We start from the raw sequence: 26,014 nt of genomic DNA on the forward strand, positions 1-26,014 counted from the left end.
GAAGTTCGATCTCAGTACTTAGGTGCAAATAGACTTTAAACCGGTGAACATTTCAACATTTCCCCAACGACATGGATGTGGAATAGAACGCACTCTTAACCATATGATTAATGAAATGAAACGCAAATGATAAAAAAGAGAAACATTATACATTGGTACACCAACAACGTTTAACGACACATGATGATTTATTCGCCACTCAACGTTTTTAATTATGAAAAACTGAACGAAATAGCTTTCGGTGGTATCAACCATTAAACAAGAACATATATAAAGAGATAAATTGAAAGATAACTAATGAAAATGAAATCCTGGTATTATGATTAAAGATGAAGAGATAAGATGAAGAGAGACAATCCTTACTTAATTATCAAATGATATGAACCATGTCCGTAACGTATATGGGAAAGGGATACCTTATCTTTAGTTGATTAAGTTATATATTCTAAGCAATAATCCCCCCTGGATCAATTCTTTATTAGACTACTACACATCGGTTGCAATTACGCACAGATACATGTATGCACGTCTGTGTTTGGGCGCATTTGTGTTAGTACAAGCTGCATATCTGGAGAAGCGTGGTGGTTTCTTTAAGCTAAGAACACAACCCGCCGTACGTGCAATTTGTCCGTACGTTTTTTTTGAGAGGCCACGTCCGCCACGTATTTCTGAAAACGTTCTTCCTGTACAGGGCAGGCGCGTCGCCCGAACTGGCACGTACTAGGGGCGAATCCGCAGTCCGATAGCACACAAAGTTTTGCATGCACGTAAAGTTCTACGGCATGTCTGCGTGCTCCATAATCCGTCGGATTCCCTACGACTTCGTACGGAGGCGATACTTACCACTTACGGATCCCAAAAGATTGCCCACGTTTTGGCACGTAGACAGCACGTATTTGCACGTACGGCGGGTTGTGGCCTTAGCTTTACGTGCTCTAAGCGTGGCTGACCTAAAACATGAGACATCAATTTAACGTCTTATCCGAGGACGTTGCTAACCAAAGCTCATTTACACCTGACTGACCCTGTCGTTATACCCGCCTCACATTAGGCGCGATTCGATCGGAAGACTAGTTTACGAGCTCTAAATGACATTTTCGTGAGTAAGACGTCCGGTGTTCTCACGATCATCTTGCGACTTTTAGGGATCGCCGGCAATTTTCAGGAGTCTTACGACGGTCGCGGTGCAGCGAAACATGTTCTTAACATAAGCGACAAGTCGCAAGAGATCTCCGAAATCGCAGAGCTCGTTACCGAGTCGCAGATCGTGCGTGCAAATCGTGCGTACCTCGCAAGGGTATCGGTCAATAGTCTTGCGTCAATCCAACGATTGAAGACCGATAGGCGAGCACAGACATAGTTATTAATCATCGAACGCAAATCGGATGGCGAACGCCCGTTAGTCGGGCGACGTTCGGGCGACGTTCACCCGACTTCCGATTGTTTACAAATATTGAATTTCTGGGAATGTGAGGGTAATTCTAACATTGTGGCCCCTGTGGCAGTATGTAGGCTGGCTTTGTGACACACTTTCCTTTCTTGTGTCATTTCTGTTATGCCCGCGCATTCCATTCATTGGTTAAAAAGATTCCGACAACAAAATAAGCAACATTTATTGATCTCTTGCCTTTTTTGAGGAACGTTTTGTGTTACCTTGTCCACGTGCAAGAGGTCATGGGAGGTTCATTATCATAGATTCATTCACCATCGATCGCACGAGGCTCGCTTATATGTGAGGGGAACAGGTTTGGGGCGAAATATACGCAAGACCATCTTAAGATCTTCCGACCTTCCTGCGATCGCGAAGTACGTCCGAAGATCGTATATAATGTGAGGCGGGTATTATACCCCTGTCACATTTGGCGAAAATCGATCGGACGACGATTCTGCGGCAATCGCCCGAGCTTCGCTTATAATAATAACTTTATTGCACAACAATTATACAAGGTACAAAGTATGGCTTATATGTGACAGATACGGTTTTGAGGTGAAAGCGCGCAACCCTCTGTCGATCTTAAATATGGCCGATCTTCCATCGATACGCCCGAAGATTGTGAATAATGTGGCAGGGGTATAACGCCACAAGAACCTACACATTCCCGAAGTGAAGTTAACGTCTTGTATATTTTTTTCAGTTTTAAGTCTTTAAGCGTCTCGTCACGTCGACTGCAAAGTTGTCTTAATAAAAAGACTACCAAGATCAACTTATAAGACAGTTAATATAATCAGTATTAAGGAATCTCCATCTAACGCAGACCGAAGTACAGTCATTATTGCCTTTTATGGCGAAGTTCACGTTCAAGCCAGCTGGTGCACAGTTTCGTGGTTACAACGTGATTAGGCCACAGCAAGTAAAAGTTAAGAATGGCATCACTTGCAGAATCCAAATCCAATGTATGTAGACGGACAAAAACAAGATGGATATGAAATCAAGATGTTAAATTTCCAAGATAGAGACCATTAACGTTGTAACAAGAATGAGAGTGATTAAACAAGGTATGGTATTACAGCTAACAAGTCGTTTACTCCTGTATTCAAGAAGTGCACAGAGTATAGTATCTTAATATCACTTACAAAACTTACATTAGTGTCGCTAGTGTCGCCTCTACAACTATGGAATTCGAAGTAGTGTCACTTTTATATCTAGTTCTGCTCATGGCTACCTCACTGGCGTCACTTCTACAACTACATTTACAATAAAGGCTACCACACAACTTGTTTTCCCCAATTTTGGCATGTTCTTGGGCATCTTCGTAGCGGGGTTGAATTCCTTGCCTTTTTCATAAATCAGGCCATGTTGATTTGATTGTATGTATGACATTCGCCTGCGAAGCAATATTTTTTCGGAAGTAAAAAGTTTCGGACCAATGAATCGTACAAAGCAGCTGGAAAATAAGCAAAAAATGTATGCCATAGATTGCAACAAAGTATATATGAGAAAACATATATCAATGTCATAGAATATGTGAAAAGTGAATTCCAGGGTCAAAGAAGATGTGAAATAACAAAAATGTATTGTTGATAAGAACCTATTGTTGATAAACGAGGCAATGTCTTTTGTTAATGACAGAGAATTTACGGCATGTTTTTGTATGTGTTTCTTTTTCTTTGAAAATCAATAAATATTATTGAAAAAATATTATTTACGGCATTGGGAACTCGACCGACACATGTCTGATCACAATTCACCCTTGTTTTTCTCGTCACTTACATGTACCTTCTGAGAACTTATTGATCACCCTCCATACTCTCTGTGCTCAGTCATTTTCAGCCTTCCAGACCACTTAGATTTCACAATGAATGCAACTTCTTAATCTAAAACTTTTCTTCTTCTTTCGCATCAGTTTTGAAGTTCCCAGATAATGTCATCCGTATAATCAAATTAGCTTGGTAAAACAAATCAATGCACGCGTTGATGTCACCCATAAAATTTTGTTGCTGTAGCCTCACTAAGTACTGTTGAGGAGTTCGTACAGTAAAAGAATGAGATTTTCAGACTTTAAGAGTTGGCCACATCTGGTACTATAAGGATAATGTATTTCCCCTTCCATAGTGTATAAACTCCCCATTAGTCTGTATCCTTAATCTGCGGATTCAGTCCGATGCCTCCAAAGACATGCTTCAAGAACATTAATTTCTATGTAGTGCATCTAAACTTATTATCCACGCATCTAGGGCTTCATAATGAGCAAAAAAACTGAGCATAATAAGACCAAGATGGAATGCCGCAGTTTCTAGAAGTATTAAGAGTCTGTATGCCACAAACTTCTTTGAAGCAATCATTGTGTATGCAGTGAGAGCTCTCCATGGTTCTGGAAGTGTGGTGGTTGTTGTTCAAAGCCTTCGCTTTGACGTTGACTTTATTTAGGTCCACAATTAGACATTTCTGTGGTATTCGTCTGTGCTATGTATAGCTAAAAAGCTTAAGTCCTTCCCGCGCCTGATGGCGCATAGGGCGGCGCCCATCTCCGTTTAAGTAGCCCTTGGGCCACGCAACGCAATCACTACAGCAGGGGGCTAGTCCACTGGTAGTGATGTGTGTTCAACTTCCATACTCTTTCCCGAATGCTGAGTGCTACGCAGAGAAAGAAGCATGTACCATTTTTAAAGTCTTTGGTATGACTCGGCCGGGGATCGAACTCACGACCTACCGAATGCAAGGCGAACACTCTACCCACTAGGTCATTGTACCGGTTAGACTGTATAGACTGACCCCATATTCCATGGAGATGCAAAAACATAATGATGCAAATATTTGACTGACATGCAGCCATTCTCTCATAAGTCGATTTTCTAATTGCCATGCTATCATTGCTTGAATTGCTAAGACGTTCTTTTGTTTGCAACACTGGCCTTGGTTTCACTCAATCATGGGCACCGAGTGAGAAAGGTGTAGGATGTGCTTTTATTGGACGTACCGATATCACTCATAGCCAGAGTAGTAAGACGTTACGCCCTAGAGATAGCGGACTACACTGCCAAAAAAGAAAATCGAATCTGCGAGCCACAAGTGCACCTTCTGAAACGCTAACTGTAAGTCAGTCTTTGATGCCACATCATTAACGACAAACCAGCGGAACTCGCAAGCGAATGTCATTGTCACTATAGAAGAAATGAGATGTAATAGCTTAAACATAATTCCACCTTACGTTTGACATTTCATGTAATGGCATAATACCTCGATTACCTTGCAATTGTATCAGAAGCCACGGAGGGGTTAAATCATATTTCAGACTGCCAAAAATTATGGCACTTATTAAACAGTACGAATAAGAGATCGCCTCCACGGGTTTCTCATATGTATATGGTTTGCTTGATTGTACTTCGTTAATTGTGCAATTAAGGCTTTGATTAAAATTGCATTTATAGATCGTGATAAATTTCTGTATGACAAATGTGAAATCAATATGAAAAATGTATAAAAAATACCTCCCCTTGAACTAGTAGCCTCTTCCATTGACCCCATGACCTGGAATGTCTGCCATGTTTGATTAATGATTAGTTCTACTACCTCTGAACTCTGCTTCCATGCACTCCCAAAATTCTAACTTTTGCGTTCTAACTTCTCACCACTCTAGATCTACTGACAGCGAATCTAAATAGCTACGTACAACACAACAATACAGCAAATAGAGATACCAAAAGCAAAGACACGTAGTCCACGAAATGCAACTTCTTAATACAGACACATTTAGTACAATAATATATCTGTTTTGCTTCTGTCGTGAGATATGAATTTCAGATGGAATCTTCTGTCATGGATGGATGCTTAAGAAGTTGCAAATGCGGAAAGCTCTGGAAGGAAAAGATTACAAATAACCCAAGGGAATGCAACTAATTAGCATCTCAAAGAATCGCCGTCAAACCAACTAAAAGAGCAAAAGAGACGAGAATCAAAGATCACCTACCCACGGGCTCCCCCACAGAGAAAAAGTCTACTATATGTATGGGCATACATAATCTTATAAAAGAGAGCCAGGAACTTATACTAGTACTCTTTGCATTGACAAATGATTTGATAAATGATGGTACTATTTCGCCTCCAGTCTTTGGCAAGCTGTGCCTGTGTGCAGTGCAATCAGGTGGCCACATGAAATAACACAAGAGACGCAGTTGGAAAATGCTTATCTATGGTTTAAAATGTCACGGTTTGAAGCTGGTAACAATTTGTTTCGACATTGATCCTTCTTTCCTTGTCTTAGCCTTATCTCCGACCAAACACGACGGCGAGTATGTAGAATTATTTCGCCACTTGCTGTGCGGAAACATAAACCAAGTGACTTAATTGTATCTCAAAGTGACTTAATTTTCCCAGAATTATCGAAGAGCGGAATTTGGTGCCACCAAGCACAGTAGGACAATCTTCACTGGATAGCTTTAAAGAACGCTTGCAGATATATGTGCAAAGGTTAGGTGTCAGGTCATGCAGTGTAATATAATAAGCTGCTGCCGCGCCGCGTGCCTGCGAAGCTGGTGTGTTACGCTGAAGGGCGGTAATACCGACCATATAAGATGCAGATGTCTCTACAATTTAACAAATGCGCAAAGCTTGTTTGGGAAAAAATACATGAGGTACTCCTGAACTAGAAATAAACACCATTTTACTCGTCTAATTCGTTCTCGGTTGCGACATGAATATAAGTCACGACTTGAGTGTGCCGCCACCATGTCTAGTAAATATATGTTGCAATAATAAAAATTACTTTCTAGGAGATAAGCCTTACCGCGTACAAATATGTTAACACACCAAAGAATGTTTAACATTGGAACTAGAACTGCAAACGACAGGTTAAAACTCAACATCTTTATGAAATAAATTTATGTAATAACTTTATTGCACAACAATTATACGAGGTACAAAGTATGGCATCTACATAACTGCAGTTCTATAGCTTAACTTAAGGCTTATCTAACTAATACAGGAGTTGTAGTATGGGATACGTTTCTTATAACCATTGAAGGTTTTTCAATCAATTTGAGGAATTTCTAATGTCTAAACCGTCTTTGATATATTTTCCTATATCTGCCATGCAGGGATTGTCACATGTCATTATGTATTTGAATTTGCACTTCAGGTCCATTGAGATAAATCCTTGTGTATAAAATGACAGCCTTCTGTTTAGAGAATTGCGTATATCAGAATATTTGGGACATATAACCATAAAGTGATATTCGTCTTCATTTAACTCTGGACAGAATGGACAAACACTCTGGTCGATATTCATCTATTCATAAACTTGTACTTGGGTTAATTCATTTCTATTCTCTTATATGTTTGCATGTATAGCTGCAGTATAGACCTTAGAAAAATCGCTGTATCTTTTGCGTGTGTGTCAATAAGGGTTTTTCTAAGTAACCCTGATTTGACGTGATGTTTTTCACGTAAGAGTTATAAGAGGTAACAAATGAACTTGTCACTTGCCATTGACTAAACTAGCAGTTAATGTCTCAAAATTGAAACCTGCTGGGCACACATTTAATGAAGAAACTACATTACCCATCAATCAAATTGTCTTTAAGTCAGTGTATAATACTAAGTAAAGGTGGTATCTCACTGCACGTGGGACACCGATGCGGCACTGTGGGATTTGAAAGATACTTAACGGATTTCAGAACTAAAGAACGAATGAATTTTCTTACATTTTGTTTATTTTGCTGTCTTCTATGTCATACTTTTTTTACGTAATTGCGCAATATCTAAATCATAAAACATCGGCGAAAATAACCGCGGTAAAGGAACCCCGCAGTGCCGCAGCGGTGCCCCAAGTGCAGTGAGTTACAATGAGTTATTCACCTTTCTCGAATCAAGTACAACAGCTACACTTAGATTTGTGTATATCTTTACATGCCGCAACTCCCATATACAGAAAAAGACAAATATATATTTAAAATCTTAAGAATGCTTCCCTCGCTGGGATGCCCGAACACCGCGTCCCGACCGTACCCTTTCCGCCTTGTCGTGGTGCGGGGGCCCGAATGTACCAAAACTACATGGACACGTACTGTGGCTAAAGACCTAGCGGCCATTGGATCCACTGGGATGCTGCTCAGCCCCTAGCACAGAACAGACCCCAGTGGAGGAAACTCACAGCCTTATGTCCCACATGGGATGAAGAGGATAAGTAAGTAAGTTAAGAATGCTTTGTTATTATTATTATTAGAAAGAATATCAAAACTCATGATTTAAGCCCTCCTCGGTTGTAACACTATACCAAAAAACTTATGTTAGCCTTATTGTAAACGAGATAAGCATATTAAGTTTTCTACTATACATCTATTTTGTACTTTGTAATAGAAGTTGCCATAAAATCATCCTGCAATAAAATACTTCTTCTATAACTGAGTGTAGCCGTGTGTTTGGCAGGTTACAAGTTGAGTGATGCCAGCATATAGGCATGCTCTTTATATGCTTTTTAGCCGCCCCAACATAATGGCTTTCTCTGAAAAGGCAGCGATTGTACCTTAAGCCTTCAATCTAAACCAAAACATTACACGTGAATTTGATACATATATCGTTGGTCACCATAAGTAAATTTTATGGTTAACATTCATGCTAGTGTACTTTATCGCGCATTGATTTTAGCAAAATCGAAAAAGAAACACACACACAGGAAACTCCGATCCCTTCCGACAATTGCCTTGATTATGCCCCTGTCACATTTGGCGAAAATCTATCGGACGACAATTCTGCAGCAATCGCCCGACCATCGCTTATAATAATAACTTTATTATACAACAATTGTGCAAGGTACAAAGTACGGCTTATATGTGACAGGGACGGTTTTCAAATGGAAAATACGCGCAACCCTCTGTCGATGTTAAATATGGCCGATCTTCCATCGACACGCCCGAAGATCGTGGATAATGTGACAGGGGTATTAAGTATACATTTATAGTTAGTGTGGTGGCTACATAGCATTGAGCTTAGTTGCAGAAATGGCACCAATACAGTAGCCTCCAGTGAAAGCCTTGAGTTTAGTTGTATGACACTATACAATGTACGCTGCCGCACTACTAGTAGTGCCACATTTTACACTTCTTGAAAACAGGAATATAAGTCTTGCTGTGATACGATTTTTTTTCGCTCCAATTCTTGTTACCAAGTATATGATCTCTAGCGTTGTATTGAAAATTTAGGTATCTTGTTTTTTCTGCTCATATTTCTTTTAGCGCTTTCGTATTTGGAGTCTGAAAAGGATAAATTTACTTTCCGTGGCCTTATTGTCCTTTGTAACTACTCAGATGTAAGTGGGCCATAAAAAACAACCATTATTACCCCTATGAAAAATGGAAGTACATATGGGTTTGTCTGTCGGCCTGTCTGTGTTTCCGGATATTCGCAGTCAGTATAAGAAAGAACCTCTGTGTGGATTGTGATGATATTTGGTATTGATATTTGGTATGCGGGTAGGAAGACGAAGGTCAAGGTCGATTTGCACCCCCCCCCCGTGTATGACATTGTTGTTACCACAAAACTTCGTTTTCTTGTATCTTTTGTACTGGATATGCAGTGATCTTGATTTTAAAGATATAACTTTATAGCACAACAATTGTACAAGGTACAAAGTATGGCATCTAAATAACTACAGTTCTATAGCTTTCGTAAGGCTTATCTAACTAATATATGAGTCGTTGCATGGGATAAGATTCTAACAATCATTGGAGGCTTTTACTTCATATGAGGAATTTCTAATGTCTAAACCTTCTTTGATATATTTTCCTACATCTGCTATACAGGGATTGTCACATGTCATAATGTATTTGAATTTGAAGAAGGAGTGATGTAGGTTTGCGCCCCCTAGCGGCTAGTTCTGGTCACATCTCGTTCATTTCCAAGTGACCTCAAGAGCCAAATGACTAATCATTCTGTTCCAGCAAATTTCTCAAGGTGTCAGAATTCCTGTAGGGAAACAGGTTTATTTCCCATACATTCCAGCCCTAAAACGATATACACTCTCTTCCTCGCCCTTCCTGCCTTGCCACCATTCTCTTGTTATATAGCCTCCCGTTATCATGAGTGTAACAGCGGGTGTAGTAAAAGGAAAACCCTCGGGAAATAAATTTCAACCCGACCGGAAAAGTACCACCATTGACTCCCATGCAGGATCAATGACATGCAGTGTTGAGTGTGATGGTTTTATTGATTATGTCATGTCTTCTTATGACAAACGCCGGCCTCGTGTAATCAATTATGCATAATTCTCGGCGCGCTATCTATTGTGATGGGTTGGGGTTAGAAATTGAATATGGAGCTCGCGAATGAGTTTCATAAATCGTGTTCAATGGGGCATTCCGTATCAGGAACGTACGGAAAACCAGCCCTACTGTCGAGGGTAAGAATCCGTATCGTCAAGAAACAGTACTAGATTCGCTAGCACCCTTGTCATACTTTATCACATGTGCAATAAATATGCCTTTCATAACTTTCAAATTCATATTTGAAGAATTCGCTTTGTACTTGTGTATTGTCTTTTCTTTTGGCTACACATGAAAGTGTAATAGTCAACGACTTAATTGTATCATTAGGTTACTAAATGCTGCAACAGAATATGTACTTCTAATTGCAGAACATGAAGGAAGAAGATATACTAGACATTGTCTGAGTCAAAGTTAGATACTTTTTAGATACTAGGGGAGACACTAGATATTCTGGACATTCTATCAGTCACAATAACACTATTGTTGCCAAAATGTCATTTTTGCTTAGTTTGCTTGAAAAATTAGAGTTCACTCAGGAGCTTTATAACTAGCTTCATCAACCACGTAAGGTCTTTTATTAAATCTGTTACGCTCTTCATGTTCTGTAATGTTTACTTCTATGTACTTAAGTATTAAATAATGATTTGTAAGCTCATAAAAAACAACAACAACTGTTAAACCCATAGTATGTAAACTATAGTTCTAGTCCAGTCTAGATCTACTGTGTTATAACATACTGTAAACTATCCATTGTTATGAAAGAAAAAGTCTTGAATGTTAAAAATAATTTGTTGTTTGTGTAGCCATTTATATGTATCATAATTATTCCATGACAATTGTGGCAATCATGTAGTGTATAGTGGTTATACATATAGCCTGTTACTGTATAAGTACATGAGAGAAATGCTTATATAGACGAAGTTTCCTTTTCCATGCGCTTTACCAATTGTGCCTAAGAAAGGTACTCTTACTTATACGACAGTGGACACTAGTACTTCGAATTACTCCATGTACAATAGTAGCTTAGATACTCTGTTTTTTTTTTACAAATGTACTGTTTGATTTACGAATAAAGCCTTGAAAAAAAAAATTTAAAAAAAAATCTGTTACGCTCTATTGACAGCATTAACCCCGCTTAACCGATAGCTTTCCTTGGGCGGGGGGTGGTACACATTGTGATATAGATAAGGCTACAGCAAAGTTGACCTTTGACAACACACAACTGACGAAACCTTGACCTTCATATGAACCAGTTGAAACAAAAGCTTGCTGTCGTACTTTGAAATAAATCATACCACAGAAATTAACATTGCTATCGATATTGATGAAAAATATGGTATAGTATATCGATCTCAGTCAATCCCTTGTATTCTTACGGCGATATCTCATCTATTTAGATTACGCCAAAATAATAAAATTATCTACCGAAAAGGCAGGGCATTACGGATACTTGACCATATATCGTATATCATATCATACGCTTTCAAAAAATGTATCAAATAAAAACAATGGAAAACCAATTACCTTGATTGAGTAAGCGTGTCGTATTGAGCTTTAACAAATGAAGATTGATCTCCAATGACAACATAAAAATAAATACTAACACATATAATTTCTCAAACAGTTATGAAGGAGTGTTTAAAAACATTGTAACAATTGAATAGTATTTTTCTCCAATGCTCTAGTGGTATATGGCTTGATATAGGCACGGACGTAGATAATACATAAGGTTCGAACGCCCTAGCACGACGGAGCTAAAGCTAATTCAGTAAATGGACCAGGGTATGGCTGTATCGGGGAAGGTCCCATAACAACATCAACTTAATTCTAATTCAGAACCTAAAAGCAGCCGTTGAACAAGCAGAGTATGTAAATATTCAAGCCTATAGGTTTCTAGATTTAAACGTTTTCACACACAAAGGAAACCACATCGTGTACTCACGGTGTTTTGTAGATGTCCACATCGTGAAATGTCACGCTTGGCGGCCCCATGTGAGATGTGTGTATACACCCGGGGTGCCCTCTACACTGAACGCATCGCGACCATACAGCCAACAAACCATGTAATTATCGCTCAAAATAATCAAAAGGATGTACGTATGTATGACGGTATTATGTCAAACCGGGTCTGTACTAAAGACATGCCGGATATATGGTTTCTCGCGTGCAGGGAGGCCAGAGCTTTTATGACATATCGCTAACCTCCTGGGAGCAAACGTCATTTTTCAACTGATGCCAATTAAAGTGTAGGGAAGCCCGCTCGTAATATGGTGTTGCCTTGGCTGATGTACTGGTATGACGTAGAGAGGAGGGACAGTAACGGTTGTAGTTTTATTAGGGGGGCTTTGTGGAGGTCATTTTACTGGAATTGTTATCCACATGTAGTAAGAGAGTTAAGAGTTTTTAGTGCTTATATCATGATAAAAACATAGTGGGCGAGAGTTGTTGTGCTCGTTAAAGGGCCCGGTAACATTCGTCATACGGTCGTAGTGCAATCGCAAACATAAGGATCTGAGGATTATGTTGTTGCATACTCTAAACATTCTATAGCTTTCTTTTACCAGGTGCATCTACTTCTTCCACCGGAAGCTTTGGCCAACTACTAGAAATCAGGAAGTTCTACAATGTAATTCTATAGAAGAGATAAAGCAGTTACTGAATTCTGTAGAATATTAGTTGATTATATCGAACGCGCTATGCCTTTTCCGAGTTCTTGTTGTATTCACATCCCACCTTGCCACACAGCACTTTACCAGACAACATTAAGAGAAGCCTCATACATTGTTGTAAAAAAAGAGAACTTCCATAGAGACCCTACAGTTCTGATAACCTAGTCACAGAAGTCCGGACAAGGTTATTAAGTGTATAGAGTACAAAGAAACTCTTCTGATTGTTTGATTGTGTTAAATGTGTGGCCAATAGACGTAGTTCTGACCCACAGGGCATCCGTGAAGGGCATTTATTCATCTCTATAGCATGTTCAATAGCTCGTGTGGTACAAAGGGGAGAGAATATCACTCGGGCCCGACAGAGAGAAGATTTAATTAGGATAGCGTGGGAAGTTTTCACAAAAGGCAGAGAAAAATGAGATATTGCCTTTGAACTTGGAGAACCCGTCGGAAATTTGCCCTTGTGAGTGTAGTAGGACGAAAGGGTCAAGTGCAGAGAGGCTTTTACCCCCGCCGTGAAGCCAGGAGAAAGTTTCAAGTATAGGTATTTTTACCTCACGCAAACTAAGTGGTCCGGAAGTCCCAGGAACCGGGCTGTTGCAGTACAAACAGAACTTGGCAGAGGGCTCTGTTAAATACAGATCCTAGTTCATCTTCACAATTCTGCCTGGATATGTCTGATCTCTGAGCACAGCGGCTATTCCATGTGAAAGGGAATTTTCTTCTCTTTTTCTGTCTGACCAGGTAAGTTAAGATGATGCTTTTGTGACATTGTCATTAATAAAAACTAACCAAAAGTATAACATCAATAATAGTTCCGATGGGTGCCATAATACCACCATATCCAAAAACACACTGTTAAAAAAAGATGCCTCAAATTGTCTTGAAAGCCTAAATATCTGTACAGTGAATATTCCTGAGTATCTAATTGATGCCGCATTCAATTTGGTACATCTCTTTAAATTGTATTTGTTCTCATGTGGCGGTATTATGGCACCCGGTGGAATTATTATTGATGTTATACTTTGAGAGTTGAGTTACTTTCCAGCACAAATAGATGTGAATTATGGACAAAACTTTTTGTTTTTGCAAGAGGACAGGGTCACCTTGAGAAACACATTTATTGCACTGGTATCTACGGATAGAATAATTGGATCGGGATAATCTCTGTCGCTCTCTGTCAAAATACGCGGAATCTTCTAACCGAATGTATTTGTTTTTGATGACCTCATGTGATAGAGCAAATGGAATTAACATTTTGATGTGATACGGTGTCACTTTTATGGGTATTCAAAGTTTGGAACAGGAATTAAACCTGTTGAATACGAGTCATTCGATTGTATCAGGTCCAGTATATGGGAAATTTTGCGTTATGTTAGAGTTATTAATCTCATAATAACCCAATTCTGTCTCAGTCCTCGTATCAGTAATAAAAACTGAAACATATTATTTCAGATATGTGTAGAATGCCGCATTCTGTCATATATATCATGCAATGTGAAACGTGCAACAGGTATAAGTCACAACGCGTACCCTTGAAAACTTGACAAACTTTGATGTTTTGGCTGGGTAGTGTATGGGCGTTGCCGTTAACGCGTTAGACACGGCGGTTATACATAATTATTAGTAGACAAGAAATATTAAACTTCCTTGAAAGACTAATAATATATTTTTTTGTTATTTACTTGCTTTATTCATTACTATAAATGCATCGCTTATTCTGTCTATGTAAATTCCGGACAGACCGCGGGACAACTTTGGGCCCGAGCCAATGTAAGCCAACTTTCCTTTCCTGCCCGTCTGCGGTACCAACTTTGAACATGAGCTAAGTGAACCTTCCCATCCTGCGGGACCAACTTTGGACCCGAGCCAATCTAAGCAAACTTTCCCATCCTGCCAGTCTGCGGGACCAACTTTGGACTCGAGCCAATTTAAGCAAACCTTCCCATCCTGCCAGTCTGTGGGACCAACTTTGGACCCGAGCCAATTTAAGCAAACCTTCCCATCCTGCCAGTCTGTGGGACCAACTTTGGACCCGAGCCAATTTAAGCAAACCTTCCAATCCTGCCAGTCTGTGGGACCAACTTTGGACTCGAGCCAATTTAAGCAAACCTTCCCATCCTGCCAGTCTGTGGGACCAACTTTGGACCCGAGCCAATTTAAGCAAACCTTCCCATCCTGCCAGTCTGTGGGACCAACTTTGGACCCGAGCCAATCTAAGCAAACCTTCCCATCCTGCCAGTCTGCGGGACCAACTTTGGACCTGAGCCAATCTAGGCAAACCTTCCCATCCCTGTGGGACCAACTTTGGGCCCAAGTCAATCCCATCCTGCCAGTCTGCAGTTACATCTACCAATCACTTTAAAAAAATTTAATGACAACGGATACACACCAAGACAAACAAATAGTACACATACAGACAAAAAACAATACCTCCTGTATTTCGGAGGTAATTATACTTTCTAAACCATCCTGACCAAACCCCGATTCACATAACCAATCTAAAATAACGAAAAATAGAAAAGCATGCAACAGTAAAGTTGCACTTTCTTTGATGAAATAGCTTTTAAACCGCATTTCTTGTTTTTATTGTGTTGTCTTATCGTCACATTATTTTGATACAGGTCTAATTCTAAGTTTCTGCATTTGTGTAAGATATGAATTCGAAAATAATTTCATCAGGCTGGTAGGTCATAGGATAGTAGACATTTCTTTTACACAACCACTCAATCTCACCTGCTGACGTTTCGATGTCTGACATCTTCCTCAGAGCTTTTAACTGGAGTGCTGCTTCTCGCCGCATTAAGTTGCCACGTAAAGCTAAGAACACAACCCGCCGTACGTGCAGTTTGTCCGTAAATTTTTTTGGGAGGCCACGTCCGCCACGTATTTCTGAAAACGTTCAGGCTGTACAGGGCTGGCGCGTCGACTGTACTGGTACGTACGGGGAGAGGGGGGTGGTTGCGATTCCGCAGCCCGATGGCATACAAAGTTTTGCCTGCACGTAAAGTTCTACGGCGTATCTGCGTGCTATTCGTCGGATTCCCTACGAGTTCGTACGGAGGCAGTACTTACCACGTACGGATCCCAAAAGATTGCCCACGTTTTGGCATGTAGACAGCACGTATTTGCACGTGCGGCGGGTTGTGCCCTTAGCTTTAGGAATACGAGCGATCGCGATAATATCAGAGTGACGCAGTGGTAAGCTAAAACAAGTGTTTGGCAAAAGATTGATTGACATATTAACCAGTAATTTGATCTGCTAATTAAGATATCAATCTTTAATCCAATCTACTGACGCCTTAGTAGGCACCAGCCGTCGAATTCCCCGGATGTAAACAACAACAGCGATCGCTCGTGTTCTCGTCGCAAAAGCGCCACCTACATCGGCTACATATAGCAGCAAGAAGCAGAACTCTAGAAGCTCTAAGGAAGATGTCTGATAGTAATGTCAGCAGGCAGAAGAAAACTCTACTATCCTTTGTAGAGATTGTTTTTGATTTCTAACATTGGGTGGCAGAAGTGTTCGTAGAACTACTTGGTTTATGCTTGTCACTCGGACTGTAACGTCAGATAATTAACGAAGCAATCTATGAGTAGGGAGGGTCATTTCGATGGTAATCCTTGCCAATATGTGATAAACCTGTTTATAGGCGCCAAAGGACCATCAAATGTTCTGTTAAAGCGTGACTGGTAGGAAAATAAGGCCACAACAAATAGATTTTATGGATGACATCAGTGCATGCTTTGATTTTCACTTTTTTTAGAAGAGTGCAACAAGAAATTTCGTTACCCTCAGGCAATGACAAGAAAATACTGAAAATGAGAAAATTAGTCGTAAAATTGCACCTGTTCTATTGCATAACGTCAATTGTGCATAGAGCACATTTCTTTAAAAAGCCCATTGGCAATCACTACAGCAGGGGGCTAATCCACAGGCAGTGGTGTGCGTTCAACTTCCATACTCTTTCTAAAATGCTGAGTGTTAACCAGAGAAAGCAGTGCAATTTTTGAAGTCTTGGTATGAATCGGCCGGGGTCCTACCGAATGCAAAGCAAGCACTACACTATACCACTTGGACATTGCGCCGGGAAAGGCGAAAAGAGTGTCTATTAAGTACAAGCCACTTCTCGTTCTTGAGAACCCATAACAAGCGCCATGACAGAAAACGCAAGAAGTAAGACCTGTATATGTTGACCAAGAAGTAACTTTTCAGCTTGCCTAGGAGCAAAACGTCTTTTCAGATGTCCCCACCCAGGATTTAACATTGGTAGCTGAAACCAGGAACGCGGTGAGGCTGCTACCAGCTGCAGTTGAGCCACAGGGACACCCTTGCCACACATATTTACTGTAACAGATTTACCGTCATTTCCACCGTTTGTCGTAAACTCAGAGAGATTAAGCAGGGCCTATTAATTCGACACAAATGACTGCTATAACTATAAACATTATGTTGGCCGGTAACGCGGAATGGGGGATGAAGAAAGAAATAAAATGCCGTAAAAAGCAATGATCTTGTAGGATGGGAGGATAATTTACCGACTCTGAAGTATACCAGAGTAATTTCTACTGAGGAATAGAGCACATGTGATATGACATACATGTATGAGTCACCTGGCAAATATAAAAGAAGACGAAAATTACGTTTTACTGTTTGCCCCTTGGGTTCGAATCCGTTAGTATGCCACCGATCTTGTGCCCTTTTAAAAAGCACCTTACACGACTTTCCTCACTTCACTCAGGTGAAAATGTGTGCCGACTTCGGCCGTCCCTTGGATAGGACGTTAAATGGGGGTCCCGAGTCACACCCCGAGCACGCTTATCAAAATAGTAGAGACCTCTTCCGTTGTGAGTGGTTCAAAACATACAGTTCTTTGCCCTCCCAATAGGCTATTGTTAGCAGGTTTTTGTTACAATGGGTCAAGCAACCGGAAACACAATTATAAGAGGTCACACAACATTTTTTGCTTGGCAAGCAGATCTTGCGTGGCATAAGATAGTATCATAAGCTCTGTACGTCCTGCGGCAGATCTTCGCGTGGCCAATTTACTCCTCTGCCGGCTAAACTCCTTCCCCAGCTTATGTTACTGTCTTATGCCACGCAGGATCTGCTTGGGGGTTAGGCCGTATTTCCTGACGACAGTTGGTGACGTAGTTCCGGTGCGGCAATCTTCAGTTTGACACACTTGTTCCGCTGATGACGTAGGCGGCAGGGAAAGTGGGACCGGGGAATGTGGAGGGTAAACATAGGGATTAAATGGATCACTGATAATGGCGGAGTAGGCAATTTCTTATGGGGGGGGGAGGTATTGCTGACCAAATTTTTACGATGACCAGCACAGAATGCGCAAGCCGTGACAATCTTTAGTGGGTCCAAAGGACATGCTTCCCCAGGAAAAATTTGAAATCTTGACCTTCTGAAACGTTATTTCTTGCATTTTGCTGGGCAAATTTTGCTGGTAAACGAAGCTAAGTTTGATGACATCTCTATTAACGATAAAAATACACGATAAGTTTCTGTTTGATCTTGACCTATCTTGTGTAAGTTTATGCCATAATGATATGTATCAAAATAAATGAAAAGCGTTTGAATACTGTCCAACCTACTAACCATAGCATTGGTGTGTGAAACACCTCGATAACCTGGGAAGCAATAAGAGTTTACATAAATCAAATTGGCTGGAGCCTAATATACAATACTCAAAATCTGATTGAAAAATACCGGTGTTTCCTTGAGTTTAAACAACTCAAATATCAAAAGCGCTTTGAATTAGACACATACACGTATGCTTATTCACAAGACGGTGTATCATTTGATACATAGTGATTGTTGGGACAGACAGCTTGCCTGACTAAATCAGGCTTCTAGTAGCAATACAATTGGTCAGACCCTAAAAGGAGGCCAAGGCGGTCCGAGGTTTTATAACACAAGCAAACAAGAACGCTACTTGTAGTCTCTACCAGACTACGCTGGCTGTTATAGGAAGAATCATTTGCCGGGGGAGTTTTGCTACCAGAGGAGTTGGCGGGCCGCGCTTCGGATGGGAAAGATGAACCTTAGCGTGGACTGACTCCCCTGGCCAATTTCCCGATTTTTTTCTGAATTCTACGATCCCCGCACCCCCGTAGGAAGGCCTGATGGAGGCTAGGTACTTGAGTGACCTTTGCTATACCGTAAATGCAGAAATGTTCGCGGTGGATTAATGTTCGCGGTTTTCGCGGTGACCACTTCACCGCGAACTTAAATCCACAGCGAACATTTTTCTATTATGGTATTGGACTGCAGTCTATGGTGTTACCGCGAAATTAAATCCAGCGCGAAAGTCCTTTTTCCCGCTACCGCGAAATTCAATTCCCGCGAACTTAAATGCATTTACAGTATCGTGGCTAACCCAACCCAACCCAGAACAAACAAGCTCACTCCTTAAGCCAGGTTCCGGTCTCTGCACGTGTGAGGAAAATTTGTCTATGCGCAGAGACCGTAACTACAATAAGCAAGCAAAGTAACTATATACACTTTCCATTCCCAACGAGCAAATATATTTGAGAAAACCAAAACAACTTGAAAGACATGTTTCTAGCTAATAAAGGATGTTTAGAAAAACGTATGCGTAGATGTATACATAATGTGGGGGTAAATGACAAAGAAAACAGAGCACATCTGGTATTAAAGCTAATGGTTATCAACGCAAATACTTCAATGCAAGGCTGAATAAATGTTTGGGAGATGAGGTCAGCGTGTTTTTTGCTCCTTGGCAATAACAGTTACCACAAAATATCTATGTAACTGGGATATGCCAAAGACGCTCGGAATGCCCACTACCTATACGGTCTACCGTGATTTAAAGATTTTAATAACAGTTCATGTTTATCTATTATGACAAATTTGCACGTTGATATATTTTGTAGAACAATCTACGTGGGCAGGCTGTCGTGCGATTTTTCTATGGGATTTTCAAGCAGACTGTAAAAAGAAAAAGAAAAAAAGGAAAGTGTTCTCGATCCAGTTTTAACTCACAGAGAAGACAGACGCTATGCACAGTATTTACAGGTTCATTGCATCGGGGAAACTCCCCTAGTTCTTTTCGATAAGCACAACAAACAGTGAATTACGGCTGTACGAAGGACTGCAACCCTCTCCGCTAGCGTGAGCGTCCGGTGAGTGACACAGCGGGAATCGAACTCACGGCTTCTAGAGCTCTAGTTCCAGAGGCAGGGCCGCTAACCACTGGACTACGTACGCTACCTCAAGTAGGCTGTGACAGAACCAACCACCGACAAGGATCTAAGACAGCCGTTTCAAGCTGAGTTCACGACAAAAACGCCTTCAATTTGTGTTCGTACGACGATCGTACGACGAATGTGTGCTCATGCCGTTTAATATCCAACTAGTATAACCAACCAGCAAACATACAACCCGTGCTGATAGGAAATTGTTATATGCCGCCTGGCAACAAGACGACAACGCTTTATCTTAGGATTTAGTAAATGTAGATTCATAAACTCGCTTCTTAACAGTTTGCATATCACCGTTTTTAAGGCAATTTACATAAACCTATAAACTGCTACTCAAAGGCATTCAGTTCTTCATCTTTGCAGATTTGCCAAACATGTCATATAGAATAGAGCAAGAGCGTGTGATTTGTATCCAATGACTAATATTTGCACAATACACACTCAGAGTGTGCCATTCGAATTTGCTACTAACAATGCATTCAACCGTTAGAAGTGTACTTGCTATTGGACACCATCCATCCATTGAACATACCTTTAGGATATGCCGCTCTCCTCGTCCTGCGAAGTCCCTCTCACCTGGCGAACTTTACACTCACAAATGAGGCGTACGGATTTATCCGAGGTCATTTCAAATGTCTTGTTTATTTTATAGGCGGAGGGGTGACACCATAAGTGTGTTCGGGGTTAAGCACATTCCGTAGATTTTCTGTCAGTGAAGGATTTATTCTAAATTTAGCCGCTAATGTCTTGATGACCTTGAAAACATGTTTATGACCTTCGTACCTTTGGTAAGGTCTGGTGGAACTGACGTGTGAAAATCCTCATTAATTTGCGTCCTGATTTGCATGATGAGCATTTAATTATGTTAAGAATCACTTGAGTTATGAACACACCAAAAATCGCGACCCTCAAACACTTCTCGAGTTATTCTCTTCCAAAGTCTGAAACAAAATCGCCCCTGCAGTTCTAAAAAAGCGTCAGCGGAGGCGTGTGTGTAAACCCACGACTCTTTCTCCCTTGGACCATCTACCATTCAAATATAACGACTTTGACTTTGACATGTACAGAGATGTAAAAACCGGAAGTAAACCTGCAGCACCATAGAAATCCGCTATAAGATAAAGGGTTAAGTCTCTTAGCCTTGTTTGCATAAGGCCACAGCAAGTAAATTTTATGGATGACATCCTCTGCAGACAGCAAAAATAGTGCGATAGGGCAAAAAAAACAAGATGTGTGAAAAAAAAAACAAGATGGCTACCTTTTCAAAAATAGGCACCATAAAGTTGTGATGACTGTTGTAAAAAGAAATAAAGGGACAAAACATGGTATCAGAGCCAACAAGGCATTCATTCCTTTATGTAAGACATGTACTGATGTGGTAAAAGTGACACTAGTGTGGTAGACTGGCACCACCAACAAAGTTGGTAACCACACTCATAGCTTCCATATTGGTGTCACTGTTACAACTATCCAATAAGTTTCATTTCTACAACTACAGTCATGGGTACCTCACAAGTGTCACTTCTACAAGTACAATTATTAGGCCAAAACACAATATATCTGCTCATTTTGGTACTTTATCGATATCGTCATGTTGACTATTCCTGTAGAAGAAAAAAATCTTGTTTTTTTTTTCTGAAATCAGGCGAAAATTAATGCGCGCGCTGATGTCATCCATAAAATTTACTTGCTGTGGCCTAAACTATGTTAAGCATTGTTTACATTAACTTAACTCCTAAATGCCCCAAGTATGAAATTCCAGCGATTCACCACCGTGGAATTATAGCGCTCATTGATTGTGCAAATTATCTACAGTCAAATATGTCACATGTTTGAATAGTCCTATAATGGAACGCAGCATATCTATATAGTTATTCTGCCAAATTGACGTAAAAGTCACATTTATACCCTGGCAGTTAGAAGTTGTGTGTGACAATGTAATTCACATGTACATTCAAGCAGAAAATAATAATCATATACATACTGGGAAGTTTTCTACATTAATAACAGTGACAATTCATCAGCGACTTGTTTTCATTGAAATGTGCAAGATGCTGTCGTCAGTATGTACGACTTGGTATGATGCAAATTACAGACAACAGCATTTCTTTCATTTTCCCACAGTATCTATTTTGTTTTACAAAACATGCACAATTTGAAATAATCAAGACTATTGTAGGTCCAGCCCAAAAGATACAGAAAATGGAAGTTGCAGTACCAAGGTCACGTACTAGGGGGCCCAAAATTGACCTTGACCGTTGTCTTCCCAACACCTACCCACATACCAAATATCATCGTAATCCATCAAGAGGTTCTTGAGTTTTGCTGACTACATATATCCGGAAACACACACACACACACACACACACACACACACACACACACACACACACACACACACACAAACAGACACACACACACAAACAGACACACACACACACAAACAATGCCCACATTCGTGGTTGGTCGTCACACAATTTTCATGTTGAAGAATTTACAAACAGGGTTTCACTGAACCAAACCCGGACAAGGATTCAAGACAGCGTTTTCGGTAAGAAGACAGCTGAATTCTGTACGACACACTTACGACTGTCCTAACATTAAGTTGCGACTGTACGACGATCGTACGACGAACGTGACTAGGCCCTTACCTGTTCGGTACTCCAAACTTTCTTCCAGAAGGACTAACAGACATGGCAGCTCCACAAACGGTTCTAGTGCAGTGCTAGATAGAGTAATCAGTATCTGTAATAGTATTGTCAGTTGAAACGGTGCTTCAAAAACAGGTGCCTGTTTAGATCACAGGATTTCCCCTTTTTTATGTCCGCGACAACTATACTATGATGTATATGTGGGCGGATTCGCCCACATGTTTCCAACACAATACACTCATGGAATCAGGAACGGCAGCGTGTGTAGATTAATTGTCAAAGGGAAAACCGGCCGCCTCCACGCGTTCACAAGACAACGTTCAAAACACTTAATTGATTTGGTCACCGATATCAAACATGAAGATTTGAAAGCCGCCACAAGGCAGCGAAATTTGAAATACGGGCTTTGCGATGGATCATATAGATCAAAAAGGGACTAGGTTGGGTGCCAGAAATCGGCTCACAGCCTTGATTAAGGTACATATGACATTTCTGTAAAGCCGCATGTTCCGTGAGGGCGGACCCATAAGGTCGGTGTGAGGAGGGCGTGAGATTTGAGAAAATTGATATCAGATCAAGAACAAATAGAAGGTCATTTGTATTACACTTTAGGCCACAGCAAATAAATCTTATGGGTGACATGAATTGCAGATTGCAAAAAATAAATATTAATGAGATCTGAGGAAAACAACAACAATATGGCCTAATTTACAAAATAGAAAATATAAATGTTATAACAAGAATTGAAGTGACAAAATACGGTAGCATAGACAACAAGGCATTCATTCCTGTATCAAGAATTGAACTAGTGTAGTAAAGGTGGTAAAGTGGTATCATATAGTGAGGTGGCCATAACTTGAATGGCATGTTCGACTTGTTTTTAGCGTATAGACTTGTACAGTGATATCAAGAACAACTTGTTTGTGACAATCTGTCCTAGAGGACACTGACCTTTTCACACATCTCTGACGTCACACCTCTGACGTCATATGGGAATCCAACAGGTGCAAACCACACCGCCATTACCTTGCGGTTGACACATCAATGACATATTTGACATGTCTTTATGTCCAATGACGACCGGTATGCTATTCAAACCATTCTGAATAAAGGAAGAAAAGATTTACTATTACTATAGCCCTCTTTTCGCATAGGATACGTGTATAACACACAGGTGGTTTAAAGAGATATTGGGTTTTAAGATTAAGAAGGCTTTCCTTCAAATGTGTTTTCGTTCCTCATTCCTTCAGGTTGATTTTCCGCTCTTCGTCTGACAAACGAACTACATACACCTGCCCCAATTTTCTATCGTTAAGTGTACGTTTTCTAGGTCATAAAAACAGAACACATTGTCTATAATACTGCGAGGAACAAGACGTCGAAGACTAGAGCTTTCGTTAATTTCTCAATGTTTGGCCCAAAAAAGTTGCCTTGATTATGAAGTTTAGGAAGGTTGGACAAATGTCTGAAAACAGTACGGTATGGTATACCGAACAATTAGATCATTCACTTTTGTTCCTTCACATCTTCTATGACCTTAAGATTTAAAATGACCTTGCCATTTTTGACATCAGTAGACGTTTCCACATATTACATTGTGCGGCATATCGTTGCTCATATTCCATTTGCTTTGTACCATTTATAGTATGGTTGATTTTATTTTATTTTTGAAAGTGGCCGAAAATTTATGCGCGCGCGGATGTCATCCATATAATCAAATCACCATTGCCTTATTGCTACGGAAATGTCTGTCGTACCCTAGCCCCAAATGGTTCAGCCGCTATATCCACTTTCCTTAAGCAAAAAACAGAAATAGAAAAACCTCCCGCGGAAGATTCAGCGTCAACTAAACCTTTTGATACGGTTGAATTCTGTAGAAGCCCAGTTGATATGAAAAAAGTAGTGACGTGGTTTTGATGTAGGTGTGCTGTGGGCGTATGGATACAGACAGGCAAGCCGAGAAAAAACCTGTCGCACTCACGTGAATAAGACTGAAAACTCTTTAGGTCTTTCCTTATAAAGTAGGGCTTCATAAACGGAACCTGGTGAAGTTGATAACAACGTTTCCAACGGTTCCAAGTTCAAACACAGTACTTCCATTTCATGAAAAAGTAATGGGGCGTCTAAGACTTTTGGAAGCGAGGGCCTTCTGGTAATAATCCAGTATATATTTAGTACCTACAGCTAAGGGCACAATCCGTCGTACGTGGAAATACGTGCTGTCTACGTGCCAAAACGTGGGCAATCTTTTGGAATCCGTAAGTGATAAGTACCGCCTCCGTACGAACTCGTAGAGAATCCAACGGATTTTTGGAGCGCGCAGACACGCCGTAGAACTTTACGTGCAGGCAAAACTTTGTGTGCCATCGGGCTGCAGATTCGCCCCCTGTACGTGCCAGTACGGGCGACGCGCCTGCTCTGTACAGCCTGAACGTTTTCAGAAATACGTGGCGGGCGTGGCCTCCCAAAAAACGCAAGGAAAAACTGCAAAATATCCTGGGTAAGCAGTTAAATGTTACATGGAACCAAGTCTTCTTTAATTCTTCAGTAAACGTTTCGACGACCATCTGTCACCTTCATCACTACAAAATGAAACAAATACTATCGGTGCAATATGAACTAGACACAGTCAGTGTAGTTCCAGTCTGTGTAGTTCATACATGTATATCACCGATAATATATTTGTTTCTTTTTGTACCGATGAAGGGGACAGATGGTTGTCTACTGAATGATTAAAGAAGGTTGTGTAAGGCCACAGCAAGTAAATTTTATGGATGACATCCTCTACAGACTGCAAAAATAGTGCGATAGGGCGAAAAAAATAAGATGGGTGGAAAAAAAGATGGCTACATTTTCAAAAATAGGCACCATAAAGTTGTGATGACTGTTGTAACAAGAATTAAAGGGACAAAACATGGTATCAGAGCCAACAAGGCATTAATTTCTATACTCAAGACATGTACTGGTGTGGTAAAAGTGACACTAGTGTGGTGGACTGGCATCACCAACAAAGTTGGTAACCACACTCATGGCTTCCATATTGGTGTCACTTTTACAACTATCCAAGAAGTTTCATTTCTACAACTACAGCCCTGGGTACAAGTACAATTATTAGGCTACAATACAACATATTTGCTCATTTGGGTACTTTATCGTCATGTTTACCATCCCTGCAGAAGAAAAAAATTCTTTTTTTTTTCTGAAATCAGGAGAAAATTAATGCGCGCGCTGATGTCATTCATAAAATTTATTTGCTGTGGCCTAAAATATAACGAAGAAGACTTTATGTAACGTCCTATTCGAGGGACATTCCTAACCGAAGCTAGATACTCGTTTTCAACTTTAGTGAAGTGAGAAAATAGTGTTAAGTACCTTTGCCGTGGGCACAACGCGGAGTATATCAGGGGACTCAAACCAGGACCTCTAGGCTTTGGGCCAAACACCCTACCGTTAAGCCACGCGACGCCAAGTCACCTTCTATCTAGACTCTTCAAGGCTGAATCGATCAACCAAAGGCAACAGACCGCGCATGATAATGCATAACGACCTTTGGTAACACTCTGTCCGAACAAAGTTTGAACGTAAGAAAAGCTGACAGTCAGCACTTGGGTAGCTCTACATCTTGCCATGGCTTGGGCGAAGTTAAAAGCGGAGGCGTTACACGGAAATACCATCTACGTAAAAGGAAAGTTGGTGCATTGCTAGACAATCTAAAAGCTCATGAAGTCGGCTCTCCTCAAGTCAAGCATTGCTAAAGGT

General features: G+C 40.6%; 2 protein-coding genes across 7 annotated transcripts in view; both read right to left on the bottom strand.

Annotated features, from left to right (window-relative positions):
- Window positions 1-26,014, bottom strand: part of LOC118426514 (coiled-coil domain-containing protein 157-like) — a 1,184,186-nt gene that overhangs the window by 963,425 nt on the left and 194,747 nt on the right. The window lies entirely within an intron of this gene.
- The window catches only part of LOC118426508 (nitric oxide synthase, brain-like), a 95,474-nt gene that overhangs the window by 44,859 nt on the left and 24,601 nt on the right, over window positions 1-26,014 (bottom strand). The window contains exon 1 of one of the 5 annotated variants that reach the window (XM_035835956.1): window positions 11,642-11,809. The exons of the other annotated variants lie outside the window; for them this stretch is intronic. The gene's annotated coding sequence lies outside the window, so the exon portion shown is untranslated. Of the gene's footprint in view, window positions 1-11,641; window positions 11,810-26,014 lie in introns of those variants that run through there. 5 annotated transcript variants of the gene reach the window in all.

The sequence above is a fragment of the Branchiostoma floridae genome, chromosome 11, assembly GCF_000003815.2.
Source record: "Branchiostoma floridae strain S238N-H82 chromosome 11, Bfl_VNyyK, whole genome shotgun sequence".
Classification (NCBI taxonomy): Eukaryota; Metazoa; Chordata; class Leptocardii; order Amphioxiformes; family Branchiostomatidae; genus Branchiostoma; species Branchiostoma floridae.